Genomic DNA, 22,784 nt, shown 5'->3' on the forward strand with positions numbered 1-22,784 from the left:
TAACCCGAAAGACGAGTGTTCCCGTTGAATCGACTTTGACGTCGTTCGCGGAACGAAACGAAAAAACGTATCGTATCACGGTCGAAACGGAGCAGGAATATTTTTTACGAAGCCTTTCCCTCCAGTCGGAAGCGTTCCACCCGTCAATATTTTACCCTTGGCGTAGAAACGCATCGATCTTGGCGCGGGGCAAACATTTCGAAAAGTATACGCCCGGACGATTTAACCCGGATATTCCGAGGGAAATATTGCCGTGGACGTTGTTCAATTTTTCTCGTTTACTTCTCGACACTCGAGCCGCGGTTCTCTATTATACGGAAACTCGATCCCCTAATTGTCTCGAGCGCTATATTTAAAAGCTCGTGGCAACGGGACACGTGTTATTACAGTTGCTCTCAACGGCGAATAAATTCTACGTTTCTTTGCGCGAGAAATAATTAACCGAGGCGGTCGTAAATTGAAACGTCGTTCCTGGCAACGTAACAAAAGTGAAATTTCGTCGACGTTATCGTTCTCGACGGAGCGGCGAGCACCGGGACGGATCAACGGGACGATACATCGCTCCCTGTTATCCGCTTCGGTTGTTTCGCTCGCGTTTATTTTCCAATTGTCGACGTTTAACCGTCGCGAACGACGGTACTCTCGATTCGAGTTCACCTATTCGATTCGTTCGCGAGGAGAATTTCTTTCGCGAGCGAGCGGTGTTCTCGCGCCCAGCGGACACGTGCCGGTGCATTCCGTGGAAAAATTTCCCGAACGTTCGGCCGGGGAACCGCGAATGGAATTTGATAATTGGAACGCTTCGGGGCCGCTCGAACCTCGTCGAATCCTCGGGAGTAATTAACGCGAACGACCATCGCTCACCGCTACCATTCGAAGCGCAAATACGGGCTAATGTCCCCTCGAAGTCCGGCTAAGCTTGGATTTTACTACTCGCGAGCGCGATCTCGAAACTTCCCTTTAATCTCGAGCCGAATACGAATATTCCAGCGCGATTCACTCGTCCTTATTGCCGTCCGTTAATTTTCCGCCGAGAGTGGCCCCAAAGCCGATAAATCGTCGCCAAGTGTCCGCAACGCTCAGCTCCGCTCGCCGCGATTATCGGAGCCGTATTCGTTATCGCGACCGCGATAAACGTTGCTCGAAGAAGATTTTCCTCGCGTTTCGCGATCGAAAAATCAACGGACACTTCGAGAACGTTTTTCGCGGTGACTTTGCGTGAATTTTCTCGCGCAACCGATCCTAATGATAAACCGGTTATCGATAATGTTCAGACGCGGCGCAAAAAGTGTCATCGATGAGAGCGCGACCTTGCTCGGTACTTGACGACAAAAAATACGAACAGGTTGTTGTTTCGTAGAAGAATAACTTTCGCGAGAACTTAGCAGGAATTTCGAAACTTGGAGGCCGACGGAATAATTCTTTCGCGCGTTATTTTCGCGTATCGGGAAACGTCGAAGCTTCGTTCGCGCAAGGTAAACGATCTTTGTCGATTCTTTCAATTCTCACCCGACACTCGAACGACCTAGAAGAACGCTCCCAAAGTCCGAGAAGAACGCAATCGAGCGAAGAGAGAGAGAAAAAAAAATTTTTTCTTCTCTCCCGAGACTCGGGAGGAACCACCCTAAAAAATTGTCCTCGATCCTGTCGCGTGCGGCGAGAGTAAAAACATCCCCGCCTAGTTGAAATCGTATTAATTATTTTTAAGCCGCGCCCGGTAAGCCGGGTTAATTAAAGACGCGACCTTAACTCGGGCCTTGGGAGAGCACACCTTGATTTACAAAGCTCGTAGCTCGGACGAGCAGTATCTTTAGCGCGAAGTTTCCGTGTCCTTTGTCACGCATTCCGGCTGATTGATCGCGCGAACGGGGACACCGGTCCGATCCGCGCTAATCCAATCGCGCGTACGCTAATTAATCCTTTGGGTATAACTGCCGATTATAGTCGACAGACGTCAGACGCTCGTGCGTTATCGCGCGGCGACTGTAATCGATGGTCGATCGATCGATCGATCGAGCACGAGACTCGAACGCGTCGAATCCGTACACGTATTTCGTTTCGGGAGATCGATCGGGTTCGTTCTTTACCCAGAATTAATTTACACGCGAAAAAACTGCTACCGTACGATGAATTTTCACGCAGCGGAGTTCCCGCGTATCGTCCTAAACAAATTTCATCGAGATTGAAATATTCCGCGCTTCTCGACGATCGCGTCGACTTGGTTTCACCTCCGCGAGAAAGCGGAGAGGAGAAGCGCGTAAAAACGGTCGCGGTTCGATTATCGCTACCCTCTTCGAGGAAGCAATTTTCCCGCTGGAAAGTTTCGGTACTGGTTAGCGACACCTAGCGATTTTCGTCACCTTTTGCGATACCTTATTGCCAGCATCCCTCGGCGCGTGTAATAGATCGACGAAGTATCCTCCGATCGTCGAGCGAACCGATACTTTGTAAATCGTTTACGTTGCACGCGAACGTCGAAGCGAGACTACAGGGTGACCCAGATATTTACGTTGCCCGAAATGATCAGCGAGTCGCCTACTCGAATAAGTTTATCCAACGCGTTTAAAGCTTCGTTAGCCGCGCTGTTGCATCCCGAGATCGATGTAACGCTATAAATCGGATCTTTGGGAAGCTTGCTGGTTTTCGTCGTCGTCGTCGTCGTCGTTGTTGCGACCGACTCGTCCGGCTTTATTTGCGAAACGCAAAACCGATAACTCGGGTGAAGGTCGCGCGATGCGTTCGATGCCGTTCGAGGCAACACCATCGAACGACGAGTACGCGATTCCTTCGAAATCGTGATCGCTCGGACCAGTTTTCGCCTACGCGTTGTAGCACGTTCTTCGCGGAAACTTCACCGAAAACTTCCTTCTCGTTCGCGATGTTTAAATTCGTTGCTTGGCGCGTAACTCGGTCGGCCTACCGTCAAACTAGGTTGTGACGAAGTTTCTTCTTTCCGTTTCAGGTGAGTACCTCTTCCAACGACACAGAAGTACTTTACCGCGTAGCTCGAGGGATCCTGTGCTCGGTAAGTGAGTACCCGATTTCGTTCGTCGTGTGTCGAGAACATCGTCGAAGTCGAAAAGAAAAAAACGAAGAAATTCAACGACCGACGAGTTTTTAATTATCATCGAGCACGACCGAGCTCACACGGAGCTCTCGTACGTATTCGTCGAGCTGTTTCCCGCTCGTCCGCGATCCGCCGCGCGTAAAACCGAACCGGAGTCGGGGGACGATTACGTCGCGGAATCGAATTCCGAGGCTAACGAAGTTAATGAACGTGCCGGCTGGTTTTGGCCACGCCCTTGTTACGAATCGATGCCACACGGCCGATTTTCACGCCCGGAAACGCGCGCGTGGCCTAATGACCGGCCCGCGTGATCGATCGATTCGTTCGCCGTCCTCGAATACCTGGAAGTTATCTCGTTACACAATCTCGTTACGTGTACGAATCTTTGTTCCACGGGAGCCGGGAGCGGTACGAAACGATCGATCGTCGGAATTCCACGAGAAAACTGCCGGGCTCCGAGGGTCTCTCGATCGCAAATCGAAGGCAATTTGTTCCGAACCATTGTGTCCGAGACCTCGTCTCTCCGGTTTAAAAAATAAACGTATCGACACCGCGTTCGTCGAATGTTTCGGCGCGAAGCAACAAAAATTCGACACCTCGAATCGGTGGCAAATCGAGACCTCGTTACGCGACGTTCTCACCGATCGGAGCTAACGGACACATCGAAAATCGTCAAGTTCTATGAATTTTTTTCTTTATTCCCGCTGTCCTAGATTATTTCCCCTTGTTTCTTGAAACAACGAGCAGTTCGCGTCCCGAGAGACGCACCTCCACTTTTCCATCCGAGTACGATTTTAAACACCGTCGATAGTCTCATCGGACGATTCACAGAAATGCGATAATTTTTCCAAGCGAACGCCCCGATGTAAGAGAAACGGTAACCGATTTCTCAAATCGGTCACAGAAATACGATACACGGTTTTACCAGGGATTTCTCCCGGTACCCGTGACCGATTCGCGATCGTTGCGAGTAAAAAACGACGGTAGTTTTTTTCGAGAGGCGCGCGAGGCGCGTGGCACGTTCTCGAGGTTAAATTCCGAGAGTCGATGGCTCATCGCGGCGGAATTCCAATTAAGTTCGTTATCGTGCAGCTGGTTAATGTTATTCGCGCATCGTCGGGCAATACGTCGCTCGTTACGCGTGGCTATCGGTCTATAGGTACTCGCTCGCTCTCTCGCGCGTAGTGATCTTCCGCTTCGACGCGAGTAGAGCTCGAAGTCGCTCTCGACGCGGATCGTTCGCGATATCGTGGTCCCCACCCTAGTCGAACGAATCCTTCCGGTCGACCTGTCGCCGTAATGAAATTCTCGAGGCCGTGACCTCTTCGAGTCGTCGACGATCGACGCGTCTCGTTCCGATTTATCGGACGCGATCGATAAATACCTGGTTCGAGCCACGGTATGGTATATTGTTCCCTCGACGGGGATGCGTTCGCGAATAGAGCCGCCGGTGGACTCTTTCTTCCATTCGCGGATTCCTCGCGAGTCGAGTGTCCTCGGTTTCGAACGTAATCGACGATGGAACCGCGAAGACGTTCTCGCTACCGCCTCCGCCTCCTCCTCCGTCTCCTTCGCCGCCTCCGCCGCCACGTTCCCATTCTCGACGGACTCGATGACATTTCGTATTTCGCCGTTAATGGCAGCGCGATAATACCTCGCGTCGCGATCGAGGAAATCGATACGCGAGCTAGTCCTCGAGAGAGAATCGCGTCCAACGACTCGCGTAGATTCTTAGCGCATTTTTCAACGACAAGTTCGAGCGTAACGCTTTCGCAAAGTGCGGGCACGAGTTACGAGGTGAATTCGGTGAATGAAAATATTGGAACAAGTTACGCGTCCTTTTAACCCTTTTTCCGCGCAAGTCCCGTGGGAAAAATTATTCTACGGTCCATCCCGAATCGATCGAGAGACTCGACGTTACGAGAGGAAAGAACGGATTAGGGAAGATCGAGGGACGAACAATTCGAGAGCACGATTCTTTCTTTCGTTGCCGATATTTCGAGACGGAAATCCATCGCTAGAGACAAGAATATCGGATCGTGTGCAACGATGGTTTCGTTCGACGTTGTTGGAAAGATTCCGCGGCCCGTTTCGAAAAGGAGAATAGTTTCTCGTGCTCTCTCAACGCCCTTGATTCACGAACACCTCTCGGATGTTTCGCGGAAGGAGCAATCGAGAAACACGACGAATCGTCCGTGCCGCGTTCTCCCGAACGAAACTTGGACGAGTAAGCGAAATTGTACAAATAGAGCGTGCTCGAGCGTTAACGACCTTAATCCGCGTCGTCGTTAAAAAATTCAAGTTTCAGCGATTCCGCGCGAGCACCCGCGCACAATGCGCCCCGATATCAAAGGGTTCGCAGATCCGCGAAATAATCGAACAAAGCGTCTAGGGGAGGGGTAAATTATTTCCGTTACTTTTGTCGTTGGTAATTGGATCGAAGACAAACACCAACGACGAAAGAAATATCCGCGCGTTTTAATATCGCGGAGTGTTCGCGCGAAAACGCTTTTACGATAATGACGCGGTTCGAGACGGACGATCCGCGAATTATTTCCAGCGGTGCGTTCGAGTCTTGTCCCTCCAAGGCCTCGAGAGACGTTCAAAGTAAATAATCGGCCGTCGACGTCGTTTCTCTCGATTGAAAGTAGGCAGCGTCGAGCCAGCGCGGAACGAAGATACAACCGAGCGCCGTCTTCGATCGCCCTGGAGAAGATAACGCCCGTCCTCCCGGCGTTTCGGACCTGTGTTCCTTCGGTGTTGGAAAAACGTTCGTTTCTCGACGGAGAGAAAACTCCATCGTGGATTTACACGACGGTGGAACGCCGACGCGATTAACCGCCGTGTACGCGTTGCTCCCGATGCTCGAGAGAAATTTATCGACGAAAGAGACGCGAGCCAGGGGATCGAACGTTCGCCTCTTTCTCTCTCTCGAGGCTGGTCGCGCAAAAAAAGAAAAAAAAAAGAAAAAACCATGGTCGATTTTTCGAGCTTCTTCCCGACGATAAACTCGTTCGTATCGTTCTCGAAATTCATCGAGTTTCGTCGTCCCGTTAATTTCGCTGGCCGGTTAACGGGCGAATCGTTTTCCACGGAGCGTTTGCCAAATTACGCTTACGTGCGTGCGCTATATATACGCAATCTGATTTATAGATCAGAAATTGGGCGAGGCGGGCCGTCGGGAGTCGCGCGATCAATACCGTTCTCGTTGTCCCCGTTTCGCGAAGATCCCTCGACGTTGGATCCATAGGATTTCTATCCGGTCCTCGTAAACGCGGCGACTCCGGTTCCGCGTTGGTAAACGAACGGAAATTGGAAAATCCTCGCGGTATCGAGGAAACCTGGTTTCCATTTGGGAACACGAGTGTCCTCCTCGCGCGCTGTATCTTATTCTTGCCGCACGGTTCCGTTTCGTTAAAGGCCACGATTATCGAGTAGTTGGCTTCTTTATTGTCCCATTCAACGTCGAGGAACGTTCCTTTGACTCGTCTCAAAGGTCTTCCTGTATCGATGCGCTCGACGCGGCCCCTCCAAGTGCTCGAGAACAATGCGCCTCGACGCTAAATAGCACCGAGGAAGTCGAAATCGATCGTTTCGAGATTTCGGGTCGAGGGTGGCGAGAAGGAAGGGAGCGAGCGACCGAGTACGGAAAAGAGAGAGCCGAGAAGTGGAAACGGTACGCTCGGAGACAGACAGACGTCGCCGAAGCTCGGTGCTTCGTTTGGCGCCGATCGTTGCAGCCCCGGATTAAAACCTTCGAGGACATCGGAGCAGCCAGCGAAATCGTTTTATGCGTTTCCAGCAGCCTCGTAAACCGACACTATTCGACGCTCGGACGCCGGACGAACGATCCGAGCCGATCGATCGCGAGACGAGCGCGATAATATTCACCGGTGGGGAAAAAATTAAGAAGCTTGTTCTTCTCGCGCGGTACCAACGGTAACGAAACGTCCACCTTCGGCGAGCGAAACCGATCGATACGGAACACCGATGTAAACACCGGGAGAGAATTCGCGTTACGTAAACGGATTTCGTTTGGACGCCACGAGTCCGAAGGTCCAACCGGAACGCGGATTTCGCGCGTTCGCCGCGTAAGCCGACCTGGAAAATATATACGCGCCAAGCGTGTTCGAACAATCGACGCAACCGTGTTCGTATTTCGTTTCGTACGAGATTCTTCGTTCCTCCCGCGCCATAAATGACGTCGTCGTTTGTTGGTTCGTTTGTTCGTTCGTATCGATCTTCTATTGAAATTTATTTATTCGTATACACCGAGTATAATTCGTTTCGCTTCTAACGGCCGAAAGTGTCTCGATCGATCCGGTCGTTTGTAGCAGCCGCGCGTCGTCGTTTCTACTCAAGAGAACACGATTCGTGCATAGCGGCGATTGGACCGTAAGCGAGATTTACGATCTCTCGAAATCCTTCCGAATTCGTGGACGAATCGGGTCGCCGGAGCCGTGAAAACCCGGCTCGCGAACATCGTGTACGGCCACGTTCGCTTTACCGTTATTCTTTGCTCGGTACGCTTGATAAATAATAGTCCGCCGTCGTTTCTAATAACGACTCCCTACCTCCTCCTCCTCTTTCTTCTTCTTCCTCTTCTTCTTCCTCGTCTTCTTCTTCCTCTCTGCGATTCGAATTTTCGATAAACCCGACCTCCCGTCTGTACGTAGCCGCGTGTATCCTCGCTTTACGCAATCGGGTTTCACCGGCGCTATCGCAAAAGTCCATTAGGAGACCGTATTGTTGATTCACCGACCACTTCCTGATTAAAAACGTGTCACGTTTTCACGTGTGCACGCCGACTCGACGGATGGACGCGCCTTTATCTTAATGGTTTGTTGATTTCCGCGTTTCGTTCCTCCGTCTCCCGTCCGCATGGTACATCGTTGCGGTTTTCGTTTACGACGAGTAACGTTGTTATCGGTGAGCGACGTTCGACAACAAAGAAACAAGACCGAGATTTATCGTGCAATTATTTACTCGTTCCCTCTCTCTCTCTCCCTCTCTCTGTCCGTTGAGCATTGTTTCGTCTCGACGAAGCGAATAGGCAATTGTTCGCCACGATCGTTATCGTTCGGACGCAGGAGTCTACGATGTTGACCCTGTAATACTTCCGCGGCAGTTCCGGTTCTACGTTTCGGATAGCTTCGAAGGATCCACTTCGTCGGAACGTTTATTTCCCGATCTACCGCGACCGTTCGAAAAACGAAGGAAAAAGTAATTACGTTCCGTTCGTTTTCCACCGGCGAGTAAATTTCCGCGTTGGGGAGTCCAAAGAGCGGAGAACGTTTTTCGAGGGACGCGCGATAAAATTGAAACGTCAACCGTGCGCGGTAACAAAGAAAAGAACGCCGAGACCGACGGACGGACCGGTTATCGAATTTTTGTTTCGAACGTCGACGGTGTCCGCTTTGAAAATTTTCGTCGTGCTCGCGCAGGGACGGTTTCACCGATACGGGATCTTTCCTCCGGGGCTCGAAATCCGCTCGAGGCAGCAGGGGACGATAAGTCCTATCCGCTCCGCGGTAAATATCCCTCTTTCGCGTTGCGCGCGTCACCGTGCAATCAACCGCGAATGGAAGTCGGGGGAAATAAGCCGGAGTTGGCTGCTGGACGTTTCGCCGCGTCGTACCGCGTTGTCGGGACAAAAACCGAGAGAAAGAAAGAGGCGGGGAGCGAAAGTTGCGTAACTCGTTTCTTTTCGTTTCGTCTACCACGATTCGACGAATCCCAGTTACCATTTTTCTTTCACCGTTCTCCGATCGCGGAACGTTCGAGAGAATCGGTGTTTCGAGAACTCGCGTTTCGTCGGTACTTGTTCTTTTCTTTTTTTTCTTCCTTTTTTTCGTTATCTAATCGACGGAGAACGAGGATCGATCGATACGTTGGATTCTCCGTTGGGGAGTCAGGGTAGGGTGAAGATCGCCGGTGAAAACGATCCCGGTCGCCATTGTTCTCGTTTGTAACGCGGTCGGTACCAAGGAGACGGTTGGAGTGGACGCTCGGCGATTCGTGGCCCGGTATTTTCACGAGTTCCGGTTCAGCCTCCGCGAGCTTCTTTCCCTCGATTTTTCCAACGAGCCACTCGAAGCCACGGCCACTCGTTCCCGCGTCCCCTCCGTTTCCCTCGCGGAGCGACGAGGATGGCTCCGTTGGACCTCGAGCTTTCGTTTCTCGTTTTCGCGACGGAGGGAGCGCTCTCGGGAGGACGTAAAAACCGAGCGTAAACCTGGAAACAGCCCAGAGGGGCAGCGAGAGGCAGCGAGGGGGAGTCGACGATAAATCTTTTATGCCGTTTAGGTGGAACGGTTCGGACTTTGCGTCTACGAATTGGAAATCGGAAGACAATGAGATCGCGACGACCGAGAGGGGGACCGGAAGAAGAAAGGAATTACCGCTTGAACTTCTTCGTGCGCGTATTCGCGGATTTGGGACAAGACCTGTACCGCGTTTATTAAAACTCTGAGAACGTACGACAGCGGCGGGGCCGAGGGGGAAACGGTTCGGTATTAAAAACTTTTACACCGTGCTTTCGCCGAGAAAAACGTAAAAACGTAACTAGGAACGGACTTTCTTAAGAAATCCGTCCAATTCCACGGTTTTACGATCGTTGAACCGGATACCGGTAGGGAAGGTTTCCTTCGATCCGAACGATTGAATTTTTATTCGACGGGTTTCTCGCGGTAAAATCGTAACTTCTCGACGAGTAACGGGGCAAACGATCGCTCTTTTGTTTCGCGTAGAGAAGAATTCTCACCCGTTCCCGTTTACGCGCACACGTTGGAAAAAAGCACGCGGTGAATCCCGCGTATTGCGAAGGGGAATCGAGCAGGCACCCTGCCAGGCGATCTCTCGTCGTTCTTCGTACGACGGAGAGACAAATAGAGAAAAAGAGTAAGAGAGAGAGCTCTCTCGGCAAGCTCAAAGCTCCCCGATGCGCGACTAACCTTGATCTTCCGATTCCGTGTACCTTGCTCGATTTCCCGCTGCGCGGCAGAACCGCTCGATCGCCTACTATTCCTCCTCTCTTTCTCTCTCTCTTTCTCTCTGTCTCTCTGTCTCTCTCTGGTAGCTTTCCACGTGGCCCTTTCTCCGAAAGAATTTCGCGCGGGTCGTCCCTTTCCTCGAAGCGTCGCAGGTTCGTTCTCGTTCTCGTGTCTCGCGTTTCTTCGTGGGGGCTTCTGTTTGCCTAGAACGAGCGAGAAACGAGTTTCACCTCGCCGCCGCCACCGCCACCACCGCCACCGCCGCCGCCTATTTATTCCGTTCTGGCGCGCCTCTGAATTCCTCTTCTTGCCCGCTAACGACTTACACGGAATTCGTGGTTCGACTCGCCTCTCGCGAGACAGAGCGAGCGAACGAACGAGCGAGCCACGGAGGAGCAACCTCTGGATCCGTCGAGGGGACTTTCCACGTGGCGCTCGTTTTTTGCCAAGCTTTGTTCACCGAGACGAGGCGACGAAACGATCCCGGATTCCTCTCCTCGCCGTTAACGCTTCTCCAGCCTCGCGTCGTTCAACGACGCGACGTTTTCTCGAATCGTTCGCGCTCCTTGGAAATTCGACGATCGATGATCCACCTCGTCCGCGTTCCTTCTCTCGATTGTACGAGCCTTTTGCTGAATTCCGAACGGTGGAACGCGCGCGACCATTCCACCTTTCCAGCTTCGTTAGGAACAACCATCGGTTGGTTTTTCCTTGCGGCGAATCATCGTCCAGCTTGACGAATTTTCCGCTTCGTCGAGACTCCTCTCGGACGTTTCCTAGTCGCAGCTTCTCGCAGCTTCTCGCAGTTTTCTCCGGCCGGGTCGCGTCTACTTTGTCGTGAAAAAAAGGTCCCGGCGATATTAAATATTCAAACGATCGATAAAGCGTCGAGTCTTTTTTTTTCTTCCCACGCTGTTACTCGCGCGCCGCCCTCCGCGATACAATAGGGCGGTTCTGGTATCAAGGATGCATTCCACGAGCGGGTTTCGTCGGTTCTTGCGCAGCCAAGATGGTTCCTTTCCGTGTCGTTGGTTCGTCCCTGTGCGATACAAGCTGGTTCTGGAACCAACGACCGACTCTCGTCGGTCCCTCCGTAGCTGACCTACCGTCGATTGCCTCTTTCCGCGTTATTAGTTCACTCTTGGACGAGGTAGCAGTGCCGCACGATCGCTTTCGTTGGTCCCTCGATTTTTTCGGACGTGCTACCGTCATGGTGGCGCCATCTAACCTTTCGACGTACCTTCTGCTACGAGAAGCTTCGAAATCTATATACGAACGAAACTCTCGTTCAACGATCCAAGCGTCTCGACTTTCCGACCGCGAGAAAGCCCTTTCTTCCCTCTGTCCCGAACAATTTTCATTCGCGCACAGTCGTATCGATATGTTACTCGTAGCTACGTACTCAGCAACGATCACGTGACCAGCTTATCTCGGAATACGAGATAAACGACGAATCGAAAATGTTCCGGGTTCGTTCGTACCGCAGGACTGCCGAAAAATCTCTCTTTTTAGGGAATTTCGAGTCCCTCGAGCGGGCAAAGTTCTCCGTGTTGCGCGAGAGTAGGACGAGGACCGAGTAGCGCTGTAGAATCTCCGCGAAACGTTCTGGAAATTCGAAACGTCGATTTCGCCGTGCTCTCGTCCGCAGTTACGAGTTAATTCGGCACACACGGCGACCGCTCCTCTTGTTCGCGTACGTTCGCGGAGCTGGGGCCGAATTTTTCCACAAAAGAGGACCGAAGGAGGAAAACCGGTCGTCGAATTCGGTCGACGAAGCCGTTTCGCGGTCCACGGTTGCCTTTCCTTTTTCCACTCGTTGAAATTGCTCTAATTGAACGGGTCGAGAACTCCTCCGTGGATGTGTATCTATCTCGTGCTCGCCCGCACACGTACACACGCGTGCACACATATGCTCGCTCGCGCGCGCGCTCTTAGAGCGTCTCTCGAATCGATATCGCTTTGTGTAACGCTTCGAGGAACAAAGTCGCCGCGTTTCTGGTTACCAGAGTCGATGGAACTCGCTACGAGCGGACGGATCGATCGCGCGCGTTCAACGATCGTCTCTGTATCGCGCGAACTCGCGAGATAACGTTACCGGGAACGATCGCGCGTTCGTCGATATTTTTACGCGCGAGATCGATCGTTCCTCGGGTACTTAGTTTTGGGTGGTCCGCTCGGGAGTTCCCAGGCCGCTCCAGCGGGCTTTCAGCGTACGAAACGCATCGATCATCGTCGAGATAACGAACGCGAGCTCCGTCGCGTACACTTTGGCTTCTCGAGGAGTCGATTTCGTAGTTTTCTTCGACGATCGATGAAAAGACGTTCTCGTCTGCGCGAAGATCTCGCACGGCCAAGCAAAAATACGAGATCTCTTTCGATCTTCGATAGATACGAATTCTGCTCGCGGAACAATGAAATAGTAAAGATTGTTCCCGGATAAAATTCGAATCGAAACGTCGAAGGTAGATCGTCACCGCGAATCGATGGATCGTTGTACCTCGTTCTCAGCGGTTTGGTTCCATTTTTCATCGGTTACTCTCTCGTCGAGTGAATAAATTGGATGAATTTGTACGTCGTTGGTTGCTCGAACAGAAGCTGTTCGGCCGTCACCGGTCGTGGATCTCCACTGTCCGAAATAGGTCGCGTACGTTCACGATCTTCGAGTCTATTCGATAAATATCTCCGGAAGGAACGTCGTTCGAGGTGCTCGCAGACCCGCGATTTCGATTCGCGAAGTTACTCACTCCACGTTGGACGAAAACCGAGCGTCCTCGTTTCGGTTCCTCTTCGACGTCCACTGGAAGAATCCGTTCCGTTTTCGTTTCCACTTGGACCGAAAACTTCTTTCGATTCCACTTCCGTGCAAAAATGCGTATCGTTTTCCCGTTGGCGCGCCGCTTCGTTAACCAAGCCTCGCGAGGACCACGCGAGCTCTCCTCGTTCGTTCGTTCGTTGGTTCGTTCGTTCGTTCGTACGCTCCGCGTGACCACGGTGCGCGAATCCAGCGTCGAGAAATCGCGGAATCGTGCGTGCGTATTGCGCGTAACTCGGTTCCAGGCCGTTTGCCGCGAGGAGTTCGTCGACGTTACGACGCGACGCGTAATTGCGCGCCGGTGGTTCCGAGGAGGAGCGATCCAGAAACGCGGGAACGAACATTTACGAACGCGTCGATACGGGTAAATATTCCTCGGGAGGAGACGAGTACACGGTGTCGATCGCGAGTAAATATTTACTCGAAACGGGGACCGAATACCAGCGAAACATCGCGCGCGTTGAAAAATGTGTTTTCCGCGTACGATATTTTCGAACGTTATTTTTCGTTTGTTCCGTGCTCGAGTTCCTCTCCGCGGTACGGTAGATTCTCCATTGTTGATACACGAGAGCGGTTCGGATAGGGGAATCGTCGAATGATAAAACGAATAACGGTGAAGAACGGAGCGCGGCGTTCCTCGTTGTCTGTTTCGCGAATGATAAAAAGCGGGCAGCGAGCGCGAAGGAACTTTTTACGCTTTCGGTATTGAAATTTCGGGAAACGTGTACATCCGAGCTCGTCGATGTCACCGTTCGATCGTCGGTGCGCGTTTCCACTTGGATACGATCCCTGTGCGCGAGAACGAGTAACAGAAGAATTGAAATTCGAAGGTTCGAGTTCGCTACGTTCTTCGTAGAAATACTTCTTTTTTGTTTTTTTGTTTTCTTTCTACCTTCAACGTCTCTGTTGCTCGAGAATAGAGCGTACTCGACGATCGCGCGTACGTGGACCAGATACGACGGAAACGGTGCTACCGATCCAACCGCGAACAAATACCGGAATCCGGAGGAACTTCTGTTCCGTGTAAAGTCCATGAATTTCTAACGAATGGTAAACGTATCGATGGTTTACTATGCGAGCCGCGGCGTATCTCGGCTCCGGCGTGACTCGTCGAGAGCCACGACTCCGTCGTTTCGGAACAACTTGACCAAAGATTCGAGTCCGGGCGACCTCGATTCTTCTTTCGAGCCACGAGGATATCCATCCCTGCGTTCTCCGTGTTTTCGTGGTCGTCCTTGCGCCGATATTGGCCTTTGGCTAGGAACTGGAGCAACGTAACGCGACCGTTGCGTTCGTAACGGCGACTTTAAACGGCTCCGCGAGTCTGCGTCTCGCGAATTTCACGAACAGGGTGCTCCGATTGCGTCGAACCGACACGGAATTCGAAAATTCGCGATCTTCGTCGGTATTCCGACCGATGGAATTCGACTTGCGATCGATGGAACTCTGTACGGTTTTTTCGACACGAAAGAAGAAGAAGAAACTTCCACGACGATTCCGAGTATGCGTTTCCTCGTCCATCGACGTTTCCAAAATGCTGGTCGCCCTGGGAAACCGTTATGGATTTTCTATTTTCCGAAAGGGGTCAGCCGGAACCTCGACGAAGGAACTGTTCAATTCTTATACAGTCTCTCTATCCGAGAGAACCCTTAGAATTTTAAAATTGTTGGTAGTTTTGAAGGTGTTTATCCACGGTTGTGGCTCTTCGTTCTCGTTCCAAGCGATACCGTGGGCGTTCGCGACAGAGACGAACCGTTCGGTCGCTCCAAGTGGGCGAAATCGTCTCGTCGAATTAGCGGAAAAGGAACGTGGTACCGAGCTCGACCTTCGAACGTTAATTGGACCGTAACGAAGAACCCTTTCGTGGCGGCGCGCCGCGGCGGATAATTAAGCTCGCGTGTAAACTCGAGACCGTTCGAACAACGCTCGCGATCGAATCGCGAGTTCTCGCGAGACTCGGGTCTGGTTGATAAATCGAGGCTTTTCGGTGGCAGCTGCACGTTTGCGAAGCTTCGGTCGCGTGACCCTGTTCGACCGATCTCCGTTCTCGACGAGAGACAAACCGGGCCCGTACACCGTGGGGAACTGCTACTCGTGTGCATCGTATCTCGTGGAAAGTCGCCACGCGTTTCTCAACGGGGAACGATAAAACGATACTCCGACCTACGAGAAGGGAAAGTATTGTGAGATTTTTTTCCCATTTATTTGTGTTATTTGCGCGAGAGGGAACTCGGGCACACCGAGTCCCGTGGAAAGTCGCGTTTCTCGCGGGGGGACGCTAAAATAGTATACGAACCTACGAGAAGGGAAAGTGACGTGAAATTTTTTCACCATCGATTATTCGCGCGCGCGTACTATTTGCACGCGTTTTCGGGCCCTCCCGTGTTTCCCCGGACCGAGTTTAATATCCGAAACGGAGCGTGTTCCCCTCCGCGAACGTCGAGTTCGACGCGTTTCGTATCGCGCGCGAGATTAGCTTCGACGATACGTCCGCGTGGCGTTACGAGCCGAACGACGCAAATGTCGCGACGCTCGTTGGTCCAAGGTAACGATAAATGGATCTCGTACTTTGAAGCGCGCTCGTCGGAGCGAAGAACAATGACACTTTAATCGGGCGAGTCGTTCGCTCGTATCGACCTCGTATCGAACGTTTCTCGAGACGCGCGCGTTGGTGGCAACAAAAGACGAGCGGGTGGGTTTCGCGAGCGCGTTAACAGAAAGAGGCGATATTCACGGGACTTGTGCAAGGTTCGAGCAGAGAGCCCCGGGACACCGGAGGTCCGTGTAATTTCGCTTTTTTGCCGGTGCGAAAGTGTTCGACGTAGTGACGATAATTCGTCAGGGATCGATCGTTAAACTCTCCTCGAGACGATAAAAAAGAACGGTTGGTCGAATGGTGAATCGAGAACCGGTTTTGCGAACGGGCCAGCACGTGCCGGATGACGAGGCACGCTCGTCGTTCCGTGGAAGACGGTGCGGTGCGGTGCGTTCACCGTACCCCCCTTACCAATTCGTCCCGTCCTCTCTTTCGTGGCTACGAGGGAGACACCCTGGCGTTGAATAACCCATGCACCGGGCCGCGTCTTTGTTGCGAATCAGTGTCCGCGGGCCGTAGACTAGACCGTTCCGTCGCGCAAGGTGAATTGCTTCGGAGAGCCGAGCCACGAGAAGAAGAAGAACAAGAAGAAGGAGAAGAAGAAGAAGAAGAAGCGGTCGCGGACCGGGTAGAGGACCATAAGGGCTTCCTCGAGCGTAGTTGGTCCGGGTTAGGTCTGCGGGGGCGAGACAATCCGCCCACATCGTTCCACGGAGTCGTTCGTCTTCTCGGTCCCGTATATCGCGCGTCTTCGTCCCACCCCTTATCGTCGCTCCTCGGCGTCGAGCACCGGGAGATTAAAAGCTTCGTGGAAATCGACGAACTCGACCGGGAGTAACAGCACTCGGCCGCGCGTCGAGTCGCGAAGAGTGGAACGGCTCGAAAACCGTGGAATTAATCTCCTCGTTCCCGAACCTCCTTCCACGAACGGAGGAAAGTTTACTCGGAAAGCTTCGCTGGCTTCTCGACGGTACACCTGTACAGATTGTACGCATCGTTCTCGGCCCTTGTATTGATCGAATCGGAGAATGCTACCGAGTTCGAACGGGAGAAGGCGTTGGTTGGTCGTGGGACTCTGGTCGGTACACGTTTTGCTAGTCGGTAGGAGGATAAAGTAGATCTCTGCGAGACGGTGCTATCTACGGTCGGTATCTGTCCAACGATCGGTAACGTAGATTTCCGCAGGGAATGTTCGGTGGTGGGTAATGTAGACTGTCCGGAAGGGTTACCAACGATCGGTTACTCGCGTTTCGAGGTTTACCCACCGTTGCGTCTCGGTTTCGTGCGAATAGATACGCGTCCCTCGTTACCGAGCACGCGTAAAGAAGCGGGTCGGTGCAAAGATTAGTTTGGTCGCTCGTCGCGTCGATTCAACCTACACGGATCCGTGATATCGGTCGTGTATCGGAGCCTCGTAAACCATAAGTGTCTCGCGGCCTACATATCCTTCCACTTACGATGCCGATCCGTTTCCACGAGATTGCGCAATGGCGGCGCATCTTCGTTACGCGTAATTCACGACGACGACCGGCTAATTAACTGCAATTAGCGCGCGCGTCCGCGTTGCGTGGTCCGGCCTCGAGTTTCTGGATGGCCCCCTCGTTCGCCGCGCGTTTCCCCCGTGGCGGTTCTTGATTGCCGCGGAAAATTCCGTGCACACCCTCCCTCCCCTTCCTCCCGGCACTGCTCTCCTTTTTTTTCTCTCCTCTTCTTTCAGCTTCCGTCCCGCTTTCGTTTTTTTTTCTTTCTCTTTTTTTTTTTAAACGTCTCGCGCTCTCCCACGGCGGCAACCTCTCCCTTTACGGCTCGACGATATTTTAAGAAAATTAATGCGACCGCCCGGTTACAGCCGCGTCGATCTCGTTAGCGGGTCGGCCAGGTGTCGTGGGGATATTAATGGTATTAAAATTGCGCGAGTAACCGCGAGTTCGTTATTCGCTGTCGCGGTTGCGAGACAACGTGTCCGCGGAATCCCATTGTCTCGGTGCGCGGCCTCGCGACATCGCGTCCCCTCGTTGTCCAGGAAACCTTTCTCGAAGACGGTGTCCGTAAAAAAGTATCCGAGCCGCCTTCGAGAAACGCGCGCGGGTTATTCGCACCTGAGAATTTATCTCGGGGGCAACCCGATGCGTTTACCACCGAGATCGATCTCGAATCGAAACCTCGTCCGCGAACGTGCGGTCATTTTCGATTTTTGCGAGGGACACGCGTTCGTGCTCGACCCGTTAATTTCCCATTGAACGATTTTTCCTCGACGCAACGACTTTGGCCGCCTCGACCTCGAGCGCTCCAAATACCAAAGTTAAACGTTGAACGCGTTAAAGATAACATTGAACACGTCCGCGTCGTTAACCAGCAGCGCGGCAATGTCCAACGCGTTAACGCTCGGCGCATTAGCTTTTATCGCGCACAGTGAGCAACGACGATTCCGCACGGACGAAAACCGCGCGCAAAGGGAAAATGGTGTTTTCCGAAGCGATAAGTGCTGCGCTAGTCGGCATTCAGCGACGCTCGCGGAGCACGTCGGGGATCGGGGGTGTATGAGAGAGAGGGAGAGAGAGAGAGAGAGGGGGAGAGAGAAAAAAAAGAAAATATTTCCAGAGAGCCCGAGGAAGGTTTTCCGATTCGCGGCCGAGAGGTGCACGCACCGCGTCGAGGTTGACCCACATTTCGCCGAAAGCCGCGCTCTCGAGCACCATCACCTGGTTCCTACGTCACGTGCTGCGCCAGGCTGCCGTAGGTCTGTGAGCGATACCGGGAAGTGGATAAAGAAAAAACGAAACGCAGTCTGCGTCGAGTGCAATTGTCCCTCGGTACACAGGGATCGCGAAAGAGGTTGCATACCGACGGGAAAAGTAGCGCACGTTTGAATTCTAAGGCGGTTTCTACTCGCCCTTTCGCGAACGGTGTACAGCCCGGCTCTTGATACGTTGCCGATCGTTCGCGACCGGTGTGCATTTACGCTCTCGGCGAACTCACCGAGCGTTTCGCGAGCTCGAATCATCGATTCGAGCTAGACGAGCAAAAACCGAGTAACCTTCTTTTCGCGAACCGAATACGGCATCGAATACGTCCCGGTCTTCGGAAAATCGTACGGAAACTCGACGGTGATCCAAGGACCGGGTTTCGATTTCGACGGAAAAAAGTATCATCCTAGCCGAGGTTGCGCGTCTCTCGCGATCGAGACCGATGAAGAATAAAAAAATTGATTTTATTAGTTCGAACGGATCGAAGGAAGAGTTCGGTTCTCGTTATCGTCGATGTTCTCGGAAGCTGGTAAGCCGATAGCGGTTCGATCCAAGTCGCAGGAACGATCCTCGTAATTCAATGCGCGCTCCGAGACATTTAAACCGCAATCATTCCGTCCCGGAACTTCTTCCCTCGGACGCCTCTCCTTTTTCACCATTTTATTTCGTGCGCTTTTTACCTTTACTCTTCTTTTACCGATCGAAGCGCAATCATTAATTACAGTTAGCTGCTCGATCCCGGCCTTCCTTTGAAACCAATCGTGTATCGGTTACACGCCGCGTTAAGCGATCCGTTTCGATGGCCATCGACGTTATTCGACGCTTCCGCGAGAGTATCTCGATAACTCGGAAATCTTTCGCGATCCGGATCGTTTCCGGATCGTTTCCGCTTCGCTTCCAGGGAAACGAGAAGGAAACGGAAAGAAAGAAAGAAAGGAGAAATTGTTTCGCGTTTCATCGAAACGCGACCAACGAAAATTTCGAACAATTCCACCGAGCTGGAAGGCGGCGCAGCGACGAACATTGCTTCGTACGGGAAAACGAAAATGTTTTTCCAAATATTCCGAGCGCCGGGTCACTTCCGTGCGAGCGAATCGCGCGCGAGATATACGCGAGATGGAACGAAACCCTCCCAACGGCCGACTGCTGTCAGCCGCGAGGACGGATCGTCCTGAAATATAAATTCCATCCTGATTCCCTCGGCCGTCCTTTTATCCGTTGCTCCTCCTCGCCGAAAGAAAAGTCGATCGATTATGCATACAAGCGGAAAGGAAGATATTACGGAAGCCCCGCGACGCGCGGGTGGCTCGTCTTTCGCGCGGTCCCGATGTCGCGGCGGTTTTTTTCTTTTCCTTTCCTTTTTCCTTTTTATTCCTTCCGGGTTGCCGACTCACGTGGCGTTCCCTCCGAGTTGGTAATTTTCCGTGAAATTGATTTCCAACGTATCGCTCGTGCCGCGACGAGAAAAATCGTCCACGCGCGGGTTACGCGAATTGCGAGTAATTTCGAGCACACGCTCCCGCGTACATCCGTATTTCTATGTATACGTACGTACGTATATTCCGCGAGCTATTGTAGGAGCGACTAAAATGTATAAAAAAAAAAAAAAAAAAAAGAGAAGAAAGCCCGCTCGAGGCTCGCGTCAACTTCACTCGTCGTGTTCCCGTGGAAACTCTAATTCGGGGACGGGAAAACATTTCGACGTTAATTCCAGAGGTTATACATTTTTTTCCCCCTCAAAGACACTAGAAAGACGAAAAATTTTCCGCGAAAGGTAACGCGGCGTTTACTCGGAAAATAAAATAAAATAAAAAAATAAAAAAAATAAAACAGAGGCACCCGTACGGTAACTCGACGAGGAATTGGCCAGCAATGGAATCCGAACGTTCTCTAAAATTGAAAGCGATCGGAAACATCGCGAGCGTTCCCAACGAAAGTTTCGACGCAGCCACGAGTTGCAATCAACAAATTACGCGTACTCGTTTGCGAACATTATTCCAACTTTTTCGTCACGAGGCTCTCGTTTTCACCCTTTCACCCGCTAGTGTCAACCACTGGTACGCGGTCGGGCGTCGGTTCTTTTGCCTTAATCAGGGAGCAATCGAAGCCGGGTGTGCGCGTTGCCAATTAAAAAGTCAATTATCCCCATGGGGGTGTGTAGGGGGTGGGGGTGGGGGTGACGGGTGACGCGCGTCAATATTTACCTCGTCGACGTCGATGTCCCGCCGGAAGCTCCTCGAATCCTCGGCGTCCTCCCGTTGGAGAACACGCGTTCGTTTCCACTGCTCGCGTACCAACGATTTTCGATTAACTTTTTCCGCGATAGAGTCGCTACCGAGCTCCGCGAGGGGAGGGTGGAAGAAAAAAAAGAAAAAACACACGGAATACGAGCCACCGGCGCAGTCGTTCCCTATTCTAGGGTCTCCGTGACGGGCAACGCGTTCGGCTCGTACTTTTCCGCCTTTTGCGCGGTTAACCGTTCAATTCCGTCGACCTAGATTTCGCCTCGTCCAACACTCCGATACCTCGAACGGTATTAAGCGTCGGCTAACAAGGGAGAAAAGTTCTTTGGTCGCTCTCAAAGGATCCTCGGCCGCCGCTGGATTCCGCGATACGTACACCGCGGCCAGGAGGAGGAGACGCTCGCGTAACGCGTGTTTCGATCCTTTGTTCGATACCCTGGAACACGGGGATTGCACGAATTAACGGGGAGCTGTGTTTTCCATCCTCGGAGATTGGAGAGATCAGTCTTTCAGTTACCGAGTTTGGTAAACGTTCGTGGCGGAAGCATCGTAAGAGAAGGGACGGTCGGTCCTGGAAGGAACTATTGGACACGATTTCGAACGTTGACCGTCTCGTCGTCCACGTATACGTACGGTGGAAAATATTAATTATTCATCATTATCGGAATGTACGTCTATGGTTATCGTGGCTAAATTTAAGACCAATATGCAACGTTTATCGACAACCGTCGACAGTGACTCTCGACCGGAGACACACCGTTTGTATTATTTATTATCGGAGTGTACGTTTGAGGTTGTCTTGGCTAAATTTAAGACGAACCTAGAACGCTTATCGACAACCATCTTCGGTGACTCTCGACCAGAGACGCACCGTTTTCTTCTAACACAACTGTGTGGAACAATTCGCCCTCGTTCGAGGACCCTTCTACCCTACAATTCGGGGCCTAGGTTGTCAGGTGGGTCCGTTTCGTGTCTGTAATCGCTGGAGAACTCCACCGTTCCGACGATCGGTCTTCTTTTGTCGGTTACCAATACTTTACTTATTATCGAATACGTTATTTATTATCGAAGCGTACGTCTGAGGCTATCGTGGCTAAATTTAAGACTAACCTACGACGTTTATCGACAACCATCTTCGGTGACTCTCGACCAGAGACGCACCGTTTTCTTCGAACGCAACGCTGTGAACAATTCGACCTCGTTCGAGGGCCCTTCTACCCTACAATTCGGGGCCTAAGTTGTCAGGTGGGTCCGTTTCGCGTCTGTAATCGCTCGAGAACTCCACCGTTCCGACGATCGGCCTTCTTTGTCGGTAACCACTACTTTCTCGCGTACACCTGACACTCGAACCGTTCGTTCGTCCCGTAATTTACGATACCACAATATTTAAATACGAGCAACGTTGGAAGTATCGTTTCCGGTACGTGGAAACTCGATGGGCGTTTCGAGCTGCACGGGACCTTGAAACGGGGGTTTTGAACGCAGAAACGATGAAAAATCGCGTTCAACGAACGTTACACGATATTCCTCTCGAATGGAGTCTTTCTCCGATCGTAAAGTACGATTAATCGGCTCCGAGTTGGCGCGAACTGGTCGGATCGGTGAAAAGGTCCCGGCCGGTGTTATTATCGAGTTTCCGGGCTCGGTTAGCTGCTTTGCTCGCAAAACCGTACTCGACCGCACCGGAACGATCTTCGTGTACACTAAAACGTCGAGTTTAGTCGGTCGTCGCGAACCAAACGCTACGGCGCATTATAGTTTCGACGTCGGCTGGCGTGCACGAGGACTCGCGCGGCTCCAAGTGCGCCGTGTAAATTGCTGTATTATGGACAATGGGAAAGTTTCGATAATCCCGAGTATCAAATTGTAGCGTTGTTTGCGCGACCGAGTGCTTCCGACGCTCTCTGTACTCGGTGGTCGGTTTTGGCCGCACTGGGTCACGGCGAAAGGGTTAATAAGGTCACCGGGACCGAGCTGCACGGTGTGCAACCTCGAGTTACCCGTCCTTGTCTTATCGCGAATAAGAGAGTAGCCAAATACATTAACGCGTCGTAATCGTCGAGTAAAGGACAGCCGGGTTTCCCACAGGACGAGCAAGTTTCATTTACGGACCGAGGATGGACGATCGCATCGATCGGACGATGTTCGAGCGAACGATCGATAAGTTAGGTGCAACGAATACAGGTTGTTCGTTCGGTTGGCAGAGTGGCGGTCGAACGACGCAGACGAACCACGGAGAGATATTCCGGGGAACGTTTCCACGGATCCGTGGCTCCGTGATTCGAGAGAATCGATTCGATCGATCGTTCGCAGGAAGCGCGCGATTA

At 52.1% G+C, this 22,784-nt stretch overlaps 1 protein-coding gene across 17 annotated transcripts in view; it reads left to right on the plus strand.

Moving 5' to 3' along the window:
- Nucleotides 1–22,784, plus strand: part of LOC143151710 (uncharacterized) — a 217,353-nt gene that overhangs the window by 84,986 nt on the left and 109,583 nt on the right. Inside the window, exon 1 of one of the 17 annotated variants that reach the window (XM_076321107.1) lies at nucleotides 2,994–3,025. The exons of the other annotated variants lie outside the window; for them this stretch is intronic. The gene's annotated coding sequence lies outside the window, so the exon portion shown is untranslated. Of the gene's footprint in view, nucleotides 1–2,993; nucleotides 3,026–22,784 lie in introns of those variants that run through there. 17 annotated transcript variants of the gene reach the window in all.

Source organism: Ptiloglossa arizonensis, chromosome 9 (assembly GCF_051014685.1).
Source record: "Ptiloglossa arizonensis isolate GNS036 chromosome 9, iyPtiAriz1_principal, whole genome shotgun sequence".
In the NCBI taxonomy this organism is placed as follows: Eukaryota; Metazoa; Arthropoda; class Insecta; order Hymenoptera; family Colletidae; genus Ptiloglossa; species Ptiloglossa arizonensis.